This window comes from Balaenoptera physalus (assembly GCF_965194825.1).
Source record: "Balaenoptera physalus genome assembly, chromosome: 1".
NCBI classification, from domain to species: domain Eukaryota; kingdom Metazoa; phylum Chordata; class Mammalia; order Artiodactyla; family Balaenopteridae; genus Balaenoptera; species Balaenoptera physalus.
In genome coordinates, this window is record NC_138882.1 from 127,101,872 (window position 1) to 127,118,295 (window position 16,424).

Genomic DNA, 16,424 nt, shown 5'->3' on the forward strand with positions numbered 1-16,424 from the left:
TTAATCTGGGTAATGAACACCCAAACCAAATTATTGTGGGTTGATTACCCATGAAAAGTGGGTTAATTGTTTAATAGCCATGGGTGCAAGTGGGTATAGGTTTTTTAATATACATAAACTGCTAGTTGGCATATTTGATAGTAGCATAAAATACATATACAATGAAATCAACAGTACAGTTTCACATTAAAAGTTGATTAATCTTGTTAGCATAATTTAATTGTCTGTAAAATTGGCTGCTAAATACTGGAAAAAATAGTCATCTATTATAATTGTTTATGTTTAAAAAAAACAAAGATAAATGAGTGTTTTCTGAGTACTAAACAAATAAATCTTAATTTTCAGAAAATATTGGAAAAGAGATTTTTAGTGCCACTTACACTCAAAGGCAAATGTAACAAATGGTTGTTTCCATTATCAGCTCAGCTTATTATCAGACTTGGGTACCCTCAGAGGCAACCATCCACATTCCTATGCAGTTTATGGTGAAATCTACATAAAAGTATTCAATTTCTAAGGAAGAAGGTGGCATCTAATTGAACAATGCTAGCATTTACATCCTCTGGGCAAGAAAAATGGATCCAATCAAGAAACACCAACTGTAGCCATGTTTTCTAATTTACTTTCTAAGGTCGTTAAGGGGAAGACCTTATTAGAACATAGCTGCCAGAGCCATTATCTTTCTTTCACTTTCAATAAAGGTGCAAGGATTCTGATGAAAAATGCCAGCCTTCAGCTCTCCTCTCAAGGCAGAAGCAATGGACCCAATTAAAAAATTCTGTGAATGGATCCATTACATTATGCCCTTCCGTGAGACAAAAACAACAGCAATGGAACCCAAGGGAATAACAAAATAACAACAACCAAAAAGGATGAGAGCAGAAAAGTGAGCATGCTGTATCAGCAGGGAAGCTGCAAATGTGAGCCAAAGGTTATTATCAAGTTCACAAAGGTAACAATGAAGCCAACCAAAAGGCTTTAGTTGACTGTCAAAGTATCACTAATTTTCTATTTCTTTCCTTGTTTCATTTTCCTCTCTTCTTCAACTTACATTTCATCTGATTCCTTTTGCTTCTTATGGAAAACCAGGCTGCAGCCTTGTGTTACCTTTTGCTCACCTAAGAGATGAAAAAGAAATGATCTATCTTCCTTTAGCATTAATTTCAGGGCACAACTGGTGATGACTGATCGAGAGCCATCATTTTGGCATCGCTCTGGTAAATTCCTTTCAGCTAAAAGGTACTGAAAACCAACATTATCACAGAAATCTTGATAAGTCCAGGTTTTGGTGAAAACCAGAGAGAAACTCCCTGCTGTGCTTGGTTTACCTATTCCCTTCTCTCACAGTCAACAAGGTTTAACTTCATCTAACAATTCAGCAGCTTGAAGATGATTCTTGGTTGTGCAGCCTACGGGGACCTAATTACAGCTTATTTGCCATTTCCCACACCCCCACTCTTCTCTCCAGTGCGTAAACGCTCAGAGTTCACAGCTAAGCCACTTTTCTAGACTATGCCTTGGAGACAGCCAGACTGAGAACCCTTCACGACTGGTGGGAGAGGACAAGTCAGAAACAATAAGAGCAATAAATACCTACAAACGCTGACACTTAAAAGGAGCCAGAGACTTCTAAGAGGATGAAAGAGATGCTCATTGGGGAGCTGCAGTTAAATTTAACCTAGAGAAGCAGAAAAACAACACATCAGAAATAAGCAAGAGCAGGCTGACTGTGCCTGGGATTTCAGAAACCTTACCCAAGGCAGCCCATGGTCAGAGGAGGCCTGGCCACTCAGCTCAGCTCCGTGCCGCATACCAGCCAGATGATACTCCTAGGCTACAAGATGTATTCCCGATTGTACATATTAATTTTGATGCTTGCCTAGAGCCACAGTTTCTCATTCTCTGTCAACCAGTGTGGTTAATTATGTACTGTAATATTTAAATTACAATTCTGATTATTTTGGAAAGATAATTAGTCTAAGAAAAAAGAAGGAGACAAGAGTTGCAATGAAGGTTATTCGGAAGGTTCTGGTTGTAGCAGGGAGACAATATATTCTCCCAGAAGTGAGAATCATTTGTGGTGCAGCTGGGCCGTGGGGAGACTGCAATGAACTCTCTGGAACCATGTGTTCATATTAATTAAGGAGGGGCCATCTGGTTCAGATAAAAAGAGAAAATATGATCAATTCTATTAGACGACTTGTCATACTTTGAGTTATAGATGCACTTCCCAAGTAAATTCACACTCTTTATATTTTCCATCTCTTTGTTTCGGAACTTGTATTTTGCCCAAAACATAAGAAGGACTTCTTGTCTTGCTTACGCCCTTCATTTACTCAGAATTTTAAATGCATTTGATACAAAATCTTATTGTTAATATACAGGTATTTCATTGTTTCAGCATCTCTTATGATATCTCTTCCAAATTATCATAAGGTATTAAATGAGGCAGAGTTTTGTGGATACCTGGTCATTTTTTTTTCCAGCAATGGAGCTTATTCACGTAAATTTAACACATGCATTTGTGTAATTATTGGACCTATTAGTAGATGGATTTGTGCTAAGTAGGAAATAAATATTCAATTAAAAGAAATTAGCTCTAAATGTGTTTCTCTGGCAATATCAAAGATATATTTGGCATGAGGCAGTAACATTTTTATTTAAAAATCTGTTTCCACTATTTTTTTTACACACATTTATAAAGCCAAGTACACATAATCAATCAAGTCATATATTCAAAGAATAACACTCAAGAGCTAAAGAACACTCTAGGGTGCAACTCTGTCCCCCAAATTCTTCTCTTTTTTTTTCCTCTTCCCTTCCTTCCTCTTCCAATCCTTTCTTTTCTCCCTCCCTCCCTCCCTTCTTTCCTTCCTTCCTCTTTCTGTAAACATTTGAGCAAATTCTGTGTTATTTCAGGTACAAATTTAGGCACTAGGGAAACAAACAAACAAAAAAGACATAGTAGCAGAAAGAGAAACAAGTACCTGCAATTTTACCCAATGTAATAAATGTTGTTACAAATGAATTTATGCTGTGCTAAAAATTATTGGTGTTGAAAACAACTCAAGTAGTTTATTCTAGCTGGTCAGTGCTTCAAGGTAGCTGGACAAAGGCCAAATTACCACAAGACACTGAGTACCAAACCAGAAAAGTAGTCTCCAACAACATTTATTATCATGTGAAATCAACTAGATTTTCTGAACTTTAAAAAAGCATTTTAAAGTATTGGTAGTAGCATAACAAAATGGGTAGAAGGCTCTGGCTTCACACAGATTTGGTTCTTAATATCAAGGTCAACACTTAATAGCGGTGTGACTTTGCATAAGTTACTTATTTGGTCTAAGTGTCAAATTTCCTTATCAATAAATAGGATTCAACTGCTTTGTTCTGAGGACTAAATGACATAATGTACGTGAAGTGCTCACTATAAAATCTGGCTCATAGAATTAATAACTATATTATTATTTCTGTTGCAATTTTTATTCCAAAATTGAAACATCCATTCTGCTTATTCAAAATCACTGTCAGACAATTCCCTCATGTGTATAAATAGCTACCCAATGGTGGTTTTCCCAACAGGAATCCAATGCAATATAATTTAAGAGAGGTAGACCCATCTGTCCTCTTAGCTCTTAAAAGGACACTCTAGATTTCTTTGAATGCAGGATTTGGGAATACAATAATGCCTTTAATGGTTACGTAGACTCATACATAGACTAAATCAATACTAGTGCAAAGAAAAAGGGACATGTGACTAGAAGCAGGATTGTAATCTTCACACCCCATTGATTATAAGTGAATTCACAAAGAGCAAAAGAAGTGGACAGCTCTTTTGAAGCGCCTAGGTTAGCTTCTACCTAACCAATCGGGGATAATCCCTTGTTCTATTGACCTCCGTAAATTGGTTTGCCAGGAAAAGCTCAACCCCCCAGGCAATGCTTACTATACGTCTGGATGCTGTCTAGAGAAGATAATAATCAAGAAAGTCAGAAGAATACAGAAAAAAATCATAATGAGCTTTTCATGACTTTTACCAAAGAGGATTCCAATCAAATCTCTCAGTAATAAAATAAATTGTACTGAAAGGAGTTAGAGCAATATGTATAATAGTGTCTTTATTGTTGAATGACCTCATGAAAATATTCCAATGCCCAGAGGGAGGTAGTTACCCTCACTGGAGTTATTATGGCTGCTAGATAGGACTGTATACTAACTTGATTATTCTTACCCTAAATATCTTGTTTCATGTTAGTAATTCAATTCCAATTTCCACTTTAAATGCCAATCTTGTATAGAAAGTTAGTTTCTTGAGATCTTAAAACACTCTCAAAACAGATAACATAGTTTCCAACAGCTGGAATCTATACATTCTATGTTTATAAATTGTGTAGGTTGTTCTTAAAAGGAAGCCAGTAAGACAGCCAAGAAAAAAAAAAAAAAAAAAACCCAGAAACACATCTCTAACATTTTTTTTCAATCAGTGAATGCAAGAAATCAGTGAAAAACAATTCAAATTACAGATGTCTTGATGCATAGACCACAGGTAGGTATAGGAAAGGCCACATCTTAGGTAGCCTCTTCTCACGATGTAAGGCCTAGAAATGTCAGCTGTCATATGAAAGGCCCCATAACCTTAGTAGAGAGAGGCTATCCTCATCTCATAACCAACAACACAAAATAATAAAAATTATAAAATACCAGTATTGCATCTTGGAAAAAATTCAATTCAATTATTCATTAGTATAGTGGAGGCATGAAGAATTGCCATCAGCTTCTTGAATGAGAGCATGGCACATTTGAAAAAGACAAAACTTTCTCATACATTGTTTCTTGGGTGAGAATCTAGCTACTAATTTGTAAATTGGATCACTGCCCAGATAGTTTAGCTCTTTTACATGACTTTGTTCTGGAGCAAATTAAATAATCTTTTTTTTTTTTTGTAACAGAGTTTCAGCTTCTTCCCAGGAGGGCTACTAGAAGATTAAGAGGAATTTTGGGTAACATATTACAAGGAATGTCATAAATATCTCACACTTTTAATTTGATTTTAATAAGATACTTAATCTCTGCTGATTATAAATCAATTGAATATTAAAAACACATTTATTGAAAAATTTCACTGCTAAGAATACTATAGTGTAGGTAACTATTACATAGTTTTTAACACTGTGTAAATAAGACAGAGAGGGGGGAAAATCCATATTTATTCAATAGCAGCTATTTTTATTTGAAGGGTTAGAATAAATACAGTCATCTTGGTACAGTATGTTAAAAACCAATAGAATATGCAAAGCATATTAAGTGAGATTTAGTAACCATAAATTTGATATGTGTTTATGATATAGCTGCTCATCTTCAATAAATAGGTTTTTAATAAGCAGTTGGTATTTATTCAAGAAAAGCAACTGTTACAATGAATAAATTAAATGCTTATTTAAGACACTTCATCCAGCATAAAGAGGTAGCACAATTTCCCTGCGGTACCAGAAATGATTGTTAATACTGGAGTGAAGCCAGTGCTCTAATACCGCATTGTCAGTGGGAAGCACGTCACGCTCTGCGCTGCAGCATAACCAGCATTACACAGCATGGAGAGTCACAGCCATGAAGAATCAGTCCAGGAATTCTGACAGCATTCTGTTGGCTGAAATCATTGCAATTCTTAAACATCAACCCAGAGTACATGAAAAAGAGAGCAAGTCTCCATTTCTTTTCAACAAGTCTGGAAAAAAAAAAAAAGACTTCTATGTTTGCTTTGATTTTATGTCTGTGTGCTCTCCAGTTATCAAATATGCCACTCAGCCTAGAAGGTGATTTGCCAACTCACCATTTGGCAAGTGTATGCAATTTAGTAATCATGGATGCTGCTTCACCAGCCCCGAAGCAGGAGATTTCTGAAATTACTGTGAACTCCGTTGGTATATTTCCAGTTGATTTCCCAGTATCATTCAATTTTTCTTATGTGCGTGTTCTTACAGGAAAATCATATATTTTGACCATTTGATATTGTCACATATTATACTATGGGCTTAAATGATAGAGAACAGTCATGTTGGCTACCAAATCTCTCTCTAACCAGTAATACCTACCTTGCACAGATGCGAATATTTTTAGTTAGCACTGCATTGGTTGTAAAAGTTTAGATGAATGGATGACTTGCATCTCATAAACAAAGATGGTTCTGTTCTTATTTAAACTCTTCATAGCAAGCATCTTATACAACAACTTAGATGCTGTTGTATAAGCATCTTATACAACTTACAAGTATCTTATACAACAACATATTCAATTCAGTTGTTAAAATGCTGCTTTCTTCCAGTGAACAGGAAAGTCATTATAAAGCAAAATGTATTTCTAGTCACCATTGTCTTTTCTTACTTCTGACTAGCGACAAGGTATTTTTCTTTTTTTTTTTGGCAATTTTTCTACATGCAAAATGAAACTGTACTACAAAGATCCTAGAGACTTGAGGAGAATTATTCTTAAGTAGCTCTAGTTGTCTACTATAGGACTTGGTAAAATAAACCTTGGTAAAATAAAACATGGCCTTTCCTTAACTAACGTGCCATACCTAAAATTATAAGCTTGTACATAGCCTAGTGTATTTTTTTATTTGGGGTCTTGGAATATAATAAACATGGAGATAATGTGAAGGACCTCATTTCCAAGTTCCTTAAATTCCAGAAATGTAATTCTCAGAAAACTGTTTGAATACTTTCTTGAAGGCAGGAAAGCAGAGTCTGAGTAAAGAGAGAGAGTCACAGTAAACTTTGTGGTAAGGAACCTATTAAGCATACGCACACACAGTTGAGAAAAGACAAGGAAGAAAATATTGGAGATGTTGAAGGGTTTCCAATAAACAAAACCTCTCTCTCTTACATCACTTTTTGACAATTTGAGAAATAGGGTAAAATATAAAGATGGAGGCTGCAGTAGGCAGAATTCTAAGATGACCTTCAAGATTTCTCACCCTTCCCTCCCCCAGAGTGCATGAATTACATACTTTCTGGGACGGAATATGATGGATTTTACTCCTGTGATTAGGTTTTACTATATGGCTCAGGAGAAATTATTAGGAAAAGTATCTAGGTGGGCCTGACATAATCAAACGAACCCTGTAAAAGCACAGAGTTTTCTCTGGCTGGCCACAGAAGTCAGAGCTTGTAAGTATAAGAAGGATTCAATCTGTAGTTGCTGACATGAGAATGGAGGGGATCCTGTGGTAAGGAATGTGGGTCAACTCTAGCTGCTGAGAGCAACACCAGCTGTAAGCCAGCCAGGAAAGGGAACTCAGTCCTGCAGCAGCAGGAAGTGATTTCTCCCTACAACCAGCTAGCGTGGTTGAGAACTCGGAGCGCACATGAGTGCTACAACCCAGGCCAGCATCTGGATTTCAGCCTAGTGAGGTCCTAAGCAGAAATTCCCACCACACCAATGCCCAGGTTTTCCACTTACAGAAACTAAGAGAAAATAAATGTGTGTTGTTTTACACACTTAAGTTTGTGGTAACTTGTTATATATCAGTAGAAAACTAATATAGAGGCAAAAACACCATATTTCTTGTTGACAGAAGTTAGTTGGAGAAGTTTGACGAATTTGAGAGCCAAATGAACTTGGTTATTGATGTCCAAAATTAGAGTGATTTGCTAACCCAGTCACAGGCAACAGTGAGCTGGAATAGACATTTTCAGGTGGAAGGAATTTACACAAAAAAACATTCAGTAAAAAAGAGCAGAGGAGAAACTGAGCTCACAGAAGCCAGGTTCCCTCCTAAAAGAAGAAAGGTAGAATTAGTCTAAAAATTTTAGTTATTTTTCCCAGATTAACCAATCAGTTGCATCCTTCCACCCCCCCGGAAACATAGTAAATAAAAAGTTAGAGACCCAAAGTTACACTAATTGAGCTCATTTCACTGGAAGGGAAATATTAAGCATGGAGAAGAATTATTCCCCAGTAAAAAGAAAGAAAGAGGAAGTGAGTAAAGAAAGAAGTGAGAGGGAAGGGGCCCTGTCTTAATCTGCTTAATATCTAATACCTGTACTTTGTTTAAAATCATTGCTTAATAAAAGCTTATTGAAAGAAAATTTGAATGGTTGAATGAATTATTAATGATGTTCTTTTAAACTTAATCACATTTCACTTGACCACAAGGACACCAAGATTATATACCTAAGTATGTAGTAAGAGAAGCATAATAAAGTAGCAAGAACCCAGAGCTTGGAACCATAAAGACCTACGTTTAAAAATGAACCAGTTAACACCTTGAGAAGTAACTTTATTCTCCATCTGTATTTTAGAGCCAATACTAACTCATGGGATCATTGGAAAGATAGAACAAGAACATCTATGGATAGCGCTCAGCACAGTGGTTATCACATAGTAAGTGATTATTAAATGGAAGCCACAGATCATTTGTTAACTAGTTCTTCCATGTTTATAGACCCAGGCTTTCCTTTGATAACAAGTACACAGTCAGCAGGTCTTAGCAAGTGTAAAAGTTGATGACACTCCATGGCAGCTGTCCCCATAGAGTAGCTTGGTATTTCAGTCTGTGTTAATAGTATGACATTTCCATTTCAACATAAAGATTCAGAATTCTCCCTGGCAGTGGAAGGAAACACTGAAAATTATATACCTCCTCTTTGGTGCATCAACTTATAAATGATATGCATCACCATTGGTCAAACCTCAATTGACCATTACTAGTGAAATGACCCTGCTCAATGTCATAGGAAGCTGCAAAATTGAACCTTCTATTAGCCGAGGAGAGGGAAGAGAATCTGATGTATTGGTTTGCATTAATAATGTCCTCCATACCAAGCTTTTCTGTCCTATATTGACTTTGGTTCTTCTACTACAATCCCACCCTTGAAGAAAACATACAGAACTTCCCTTCTGGAACAAGAATCTAAACTGGCAACAATTCTCTCCTAAATAATCGTGTCTGATCAACGCACTATTCCCTTGACCATCACTCTTCACGCTACACTTCGATTACCAAAATGCAATGGCGCAAATCCTGGAATGGGGGAAACTTGGCTTCACTTTTAGAAAATAAACTGAAAAAAGTCAGTTTTATTTGGTGAGCAGAACAACTACTGAATATTTGGTTTTGTTACTAGAAGTATAGTACCCATGGACAGCAATTCCAGTCTTGTTTATCTTCGTATTAGTCAAACCACAGTTGTATTATGTTGCTGTGTTCTGGGCTATTCACTTAGAAATAAAGATAAACTGTAACTCATTCAGAGAAGCACAATCTGAATGGTGAGAAAATTCTAATGCCAAGTTATACAAGCAACAATTGAACTAAGAAATGGGGATGCATAGCCAGGAAATAAGCACCCTCAGGCAGGACATGATTGTGTCTTCAAATATTTGAAGGGCTGTCATGTGGGAGAAGCATTAGACTTGTTCTGTATGACCCTAGGGTATAGTGAGAAACAGTGGGTGGAAGCAAAAATCAGGCCCAATTGGCTTATTTTAAGGAAGATCTATCAGAACCAAGCCACAACATATTTGGCTGCCTCAGGAGGTAGTAAGTTCCCTGTCAGAAAAATAATTCAAGCCAACTGATAACCATGTGATATGGTTATTGCAGAAGGAACTCAAGCATGAGATAGAGATTGGACAAATATCTTTAGGTAGAGTGACAATATAACTTATCATACAAAACGGGACCAGTGTAAAGACAAATGCTATGAACAATTGTTAAATATTTTCCCGTATGCCAGAAAAATAGGCAAATCTAGAACTACCCCAAGCAAAGTAGAATATGTTGTCTTCCTATATTTAGGATATCTTCCAACTCTGAGATTATTTTTACACTATTTCTTGACATTAAAATATCAATTGCAATTTAATAATTTCCATTCCTAGGTATATTTGCAAAACAAATCATTTTTGAACAGTCAATTTGGGGAAGTTTTTTGGTATTGTAGTAAGACATTGTTTTGAGTGGGTTAGCATCTTTGTTTTGCAGCTTGAAATCTCATTGTGCAGTCGCCTTCATGTAGGATTTGGTTACAGGTAAGGTAAGTCCAGAATACAACCATACAACAAAATGCATAACATATATTTAGCAAGCCACGAGAAAAGATTTCACAGTCTCCCAGATTTATCCACAGGCTAATCTGGTCAGGCAAAGAAGGTGAATTGAGTCCCTACTGTGATCCAGGTGTTACACTAGGTAGTATACACTACTCAGTATCGGACAGCATCCCTATGAGATGGGCATTTTCACCTTGTCAGGTAGGCTTTATTGTCTCCATTTTGTAGATAAGCAAACTAAATTTGAGAGATGTTCCATAACTTGTCCAAGGTCATAAACTTAATAAGTGGGAGAATTAGAATTTGAATTCATCTGTCCAAAGCATGTGCTTGCTGCATTCTAGGCTGTGAGCATTGGATAGAAACACTAATGAACCAAAAGAGGATCTGATATTTTAAGAAGAGAGCTAACATTCATATAGTATTTTAGAGTTTCTGTATGACTTTTATCCATTTATTATCTATATATTACCCAGACTTTTAAGCACCTACTAGGTTTTAGGCATTAATCTAGGCATTGCAGATGCCAAAACAGAATTAATTCTATAAAAGAAATGAGTGGAATTAACTAGGTGAGAAGAAATGTGCATTACTTGTAGCCTAATTTGCCCACATTTCAGTCTAAAAAAAAATGGAGGTATGTATATATGTGGGAATTTTCCCTCAGCCAATAAATGGTTGGGTAATAGATCAGAGGAGGAAAGAAAGATAAGCTCTAAATTGCAATGTGAGGAGGATATCTCCATTGTACTGGGGAAAATGAACTGGATTGAAAAAGAAGAAAGCAAGGAGAGAAGGGAAGGGGCCTTTGAAGTGGTCCATGTGTGAACTGATCTAAGCTACCAATGATGTTGGGAGCTGGGCAGAAATGTTTCAGAAGACACACAAATTTATTCTCATAACACACATGGAATTAAAGCATGTGTTACTGTTATTTACCACATATTATGAATTAGAATCCTGAGTTACCCAAAGCCACATAAATTCCAAAGCTTGGGCTCATCCTGTTCCAATACACTGGTCCAGGACTGGTTATCAGAAGCAAGGACTAAACTCTAAAATAAAGGAAAGAATGTGACAAATAAGAATAAAAGAGTCCTTTCTCCAGATCACTTGAACATTTTGAGTTAGAACACTAAAATTTTAATGTTCTAAATTTCAGTGTTCTCTCCTTCTCTTCCCAGCTCCCTCACATCCTTGTTTTCTGTAAAATGACAAATAAAGTAATGAGCAACAGACAGAGATTTCAGCAGAGCTAAACTAAAACAAGAAGGCTGAAGGCAAGAAAATAGCTCTGTAACATGTTCCAAGGAGAAATTCCAAAACAGAATGAAATATTTCCTGGTATAAAATGCCCTCAGTGGACTGAAACATTTCCTTGGAACCCAAGACAACAGGTAAAGTCTGTTCCTCATTAGCTTGTGCGATAATGACCCAATCCTACATTTTCTATTTCTTTGGAATTCATTTGTTTTCATTACGTCAGGTGGTTGTTATTATGATGTGTTAATGGGCTTCAAGCAGGGCTGTCCTCTGTGACTCAGACTCTGATTACTAAAATGAGAGTTTTGATATTTCTTATTATACCGACTCAGTTTGCATTCCGGTTGTTAATATTCTCGTCCACCAGAGTAGTGCTCTGAATTTCAAAGGCATGCAAAGGAAAGAAAGTGAGAATTGTATTTTTATTTTCAACTCCAGATTTCTTTCATCCGAAAGTTTGTCTTTCACAACTTTAGCACCACATTTTAGTTCTTGTATGCCCCTCGTCCCATTGCTAAAATCTTTGAAAACATTTTTAAACGTGAAAGAACACTTGCAATTTCTCACTCTTTCTTCATTTTTCCTTTTGGGTTCATATTCCATTCTCTGGCATAGAGAGCCTTCTTGATCCTGTTCTCACAGGAACTACCCTTTACCATCCAGTTCATGACCTTTCGATTCAAGATCATAGTAATGCACTTCTGTAGCTCATTACCTTTAAACATAAATTAAGTTACATAAATTGCTCCTAAGCGTTACACCTCTTCAAGGGTGAGCCCCACTGCCCATGCGGTACCAATGCTTGTCTTTCCACATGTGTAAGAAATGAAAGTCTTGAAGCCAGAGATCAAATTCAGTGTCTTTATAAGACTAAAGAGAGAACCATGACACTTCTAGTCTGATTCAAACCCCGGGGCTATTTTTCAGAAGCTCATACTAAATAGATCCTACAAAATGAGCATTTCCATACAGCCCATTCTATTTATCCAGAGCCTCCCTGATACTGAATGCATACTTCTCTTCACTCTTCACTAACAGCAACAGCAAACGCCCTGCCCTACTTAACTGGATAACGAATGAACTTTTTAAATGTCTAAATCTGTGTTTACACATACAAGATGAGATTGGTGTTTACCTAAGGGGACTGTCTTTACCCACTAATGTGCGCTTTACACTAACCTAAGAAAACAAAGACAAGCTTCTCCCTCCCAGGAAGATAGTACTTGTGATGATTACAGCACTGCTAAACAGTCTTGGTTTTCCAGACATGACAGAAATATATTTGGGTGAACACATTTTTGTTTCCGTATCTATGGAAAGATTCCTTTATGTTTTCTTTGTTTGGGTAATTATTAGTGTTATTGCTGTTTATACCCTAGGACTTGCAGATAAGGCTGGCGTTCCTGACTGCCTCAGCTTTTCTGATGTCTACCCCATGTTGGTTTACCTTACATTATTTCTCTCCACCTCCCCTGCACCCAAAACATTCAGCATCACAGATGGCATTTTATAGACAGCTATTTTTGTGTAAGTGCGGCTGTTTAACTTTGCATTCAGCCGAGGACACAAGATGTCATGAGGCCTTTGTCCTCCAAAGTGCGCTATGTCCCTGCTTCCCTTTAAAGTTAATTGTGTGTTTCCTTGTCACTGATTAAGTAGATGTTCTGAATGTGTCTATAAGCAGTCCTTTCTATTTTCTCCTGTTTGTTGGGGTCAGACTGCATTCATAAAGATTCCATACAACAGCTGTTTTGTGATCTTTATGATATGGAAATTTAGAAAGGAGCTGTTGAGGAGTCACAGAATTGAAACACACTGGGACAAAAATAAAAGAGACGAAAAGCAAAATGTAAGCTATTTCATAAAGACATTCATTTTCATATACAGAATAGTTATAACTATATCATTGGATGGAAGATAAAATGTGACCTTATCACCTCATGATATGATCATTTCTTGAAGAATTCAAACAAATAAGACAAAAGGAATTTTAAAAATAATCTTTAGCCTAATAATTCAGCTAATCACTATTGACCAAAAGTGTGTGAACAAATGACAATTACAGAAATCAAAGGAATTATAGTAAATATGCTCTCATTAGTTTGTCTACCAAGAAAAGAAGCATTTGTAATTGTTTAATGGCATCTTTGAAAATTCAGCCCTTTCAAAATAAAACCAAGAAAGTTAAAAGAAAAACCAGAATATACGAGAAAGAGGGAAAGTAAGGGAAAAAAAATGAAGATACCAAAAATTATAAACACTTTGTGGCAGAATTGTTGGCAGAAGTTAAAGTAACAAGTAAACAACAGATATATAATCACAAACTCCCATGACTACCGGGCACGTAACTAACATATGTGAAGGTGGCAAGTAAGGTGATTTAGGCTGTGATCCTGAAACACTTGTTTATAAATCCACAGAATATTATTTCTTCTGCAAATAAACCACCTCTCTCATTTATTCTTTGTGTCCTGCCTGCTACAGCTGTATAATAAGTGCAAGGGTGCTGGTAACTAGTCATTGGCATAAGGCATCCATGTGAGGAAAACTAAAATAAAACAGCTGCTAATTCAACGTTTTTAAAAATATAGTAGATTCCAAATTCATCCAGGGAAGGAGCATTTATTATCCATCTCCAACACTTCCTCTAGTGCTTGGCCCATAGAAGGCATTTACCAAAACTTTATTGAATTAAATTATTTTTTTCCAAATATAAAGACTAAGGGGGCAGAATGGACTAGAGTAGCTCCACAAAGAATGAGAGGTGGGGAAAGAAATGTAATCACATCCCTCTCCATATTGTAACATTTGAAACCCAACTCCATTCATCGAGCATGTGTTCTTGAGTATGTATGTATTTATGTGCCTGTGTAAACATTCATCTACACCTCAAAACGTCTCACGTCCTGCAACCCTTGGCCATGAAGACGTGCTTATCAGGATAATTCAGCTGTATGAGGAGGGGTAAGGCCTGGAAGTAAAGAGCTGGATGATAAATGATGACAAGCTGATGCCATCTGCCCCCAGGCCCATAGCAAAGTTTTGATGCAATAATATGTACCCCCATAATGTGCCACCAAGAAAGTCTCAATTATGTTCCCTGGATTAAAGTTAAGCAAACAAAGAAATGAAGAATGCATTTTTCAAAGATCTTGAGTTAGAATTGTAAAGGCTCAAAGTGGAGGGGAAATACTCCCACTACTCCTGAAAATTTTTATGTAAACTCTTTCATGGCTTAATGGACCAGGTTAACAAGGTTCACAATAAAGTGCCCCTATAGATGATATCTCACAGCAAGCCTTGAGGGATGCTGGCATTTTGTTTGAGAGAAACATTAAGCTCAAGTCCCTCGCCCATTTACGTTTAGCATTTTATCTTTGAAATTTTTCATTATAAGTGAAACTAATGGCCTGTCCTATGTCGTTCTGAACAGAGAGAAAGCAGTGTGCAAAATTATCATTGCACTGGCTTTGCAGGGTCAAGTAGGAAACAAGGTTCTTATCTACACAAGTCAGTTAAAAGACTTCTATTAGTTTATATGCAGGCTTTGGGGAAGCATCATACACAAAATATTGACTTCCATACTCAATTTTTCTTAGTTTGTCAAGAACCCATTATTATGTTCTCTAGATTTTGCTGATTTGTTTGAATTACCAGGGGTATTATCACCAAATCATTTAATTGCACATTTTTCAATTATTGCATTTGATATATATGGATCATTCAGAAAAATTTTAAAAACACTCCTTTAATTGAATCACTGACTAGCTAACCAATGAATTACTTCAACAACAGTTTATTAAATAGTGAGCCTGGGGCAGGCATTGGGTGGCTGTTGGCAATGCAGAGACATTGGTCCCTGCTTCCTGGATCTACAGACAGCCTTGGGCTAGCTGGTCAGTTTAAAGTTTGTAACATTAAGGATTTTTATTTGTCCAAATGATTTCTTTATTTTAAAAATCTATTCTTTTCATCTTGTTTATGTCAAGCCTGTGCATGATAAACTCTTAAGTTATTTTTCATTCTGGTGTTGGGGAAACCATACGGTCCCATGAGGTAAGACATTTATTTGTTTATCAGATTCACTGTTCTAGAGAATTTTCTGGATGACACAGCACTTCTGTGCTGAGGAATTCTGTTATCTATGGTTCATTAATACTTTCTGCAGGATCATTAACTCCAAATTCAATAAGAAATAAAACTGTATTTCTACATGGCACAAAGTGAAATATGCATGGAAATCCATTGCATCATTCTGATGAACTAATAATTGATCAACTTTATATATTTCGGAAGCTTACAACAACACAGAACAAGATAACGGTGCTATGACCAACTTCCAATTCCTTCTTCAGTTATCTTCCAACTGCTACTAGGTAAGAGGAGAAGCCTGCTTCTTCTGCTCTATGATAAATTATCTTCAGTATTGATTTCAGGATCTAAATGGAATTTGTGAAGCAGAAAAAGAAAAGGAGAAGAGAGTAACAGAATAAAAAGCCCGCAGCCCCTTTTCCTACAACTACCCTTCTTGGGCAAAGAGTGATTTTGCCTACCAATTTAAAAAACTCGGGGACGGTGGCTCTCTCTAAAGTAATAATGTGCTTGAGAGGATTGGAGAGAAAAATGGAGCCTCCTTAGTGGTAGTTCATAAGCAGGAATAGTCACTGCAGATTAATACTTTCATTCATTTGGGCCATTTTTCGAGATTACTTTCTAGATCCACCCTTCTCCAGGCATCATATGAGAGCTGGATTTTAGTCCTGAATCTGCCACAAACTAGGTTATGTCAACAGGTGAGTTTTGTTTGTTTGCTTGTTTTTTAAATTTATTCAGGGCTTAGTTTAATAAAGAGTGAAACTACATGAGCTCTAAAATAGTTTTCAGATCTCTGAATCTAAATCTTATGGTTAATTTATTTATCAGTTCACGATAACAGAATGTATTATTTTATCATATTCTCATGCCAGTCAGTTCACCTTATCTGACTTTAAGGAGAACTGTCTGGGAGAGGGGTCGTGAATATATGAAAATACTTTCTTTTAAAAAAAAACCTCAGACCAAATTTCTGGTCATACAATTGGTATTAATCTTGAACCTGTAAGTAATTG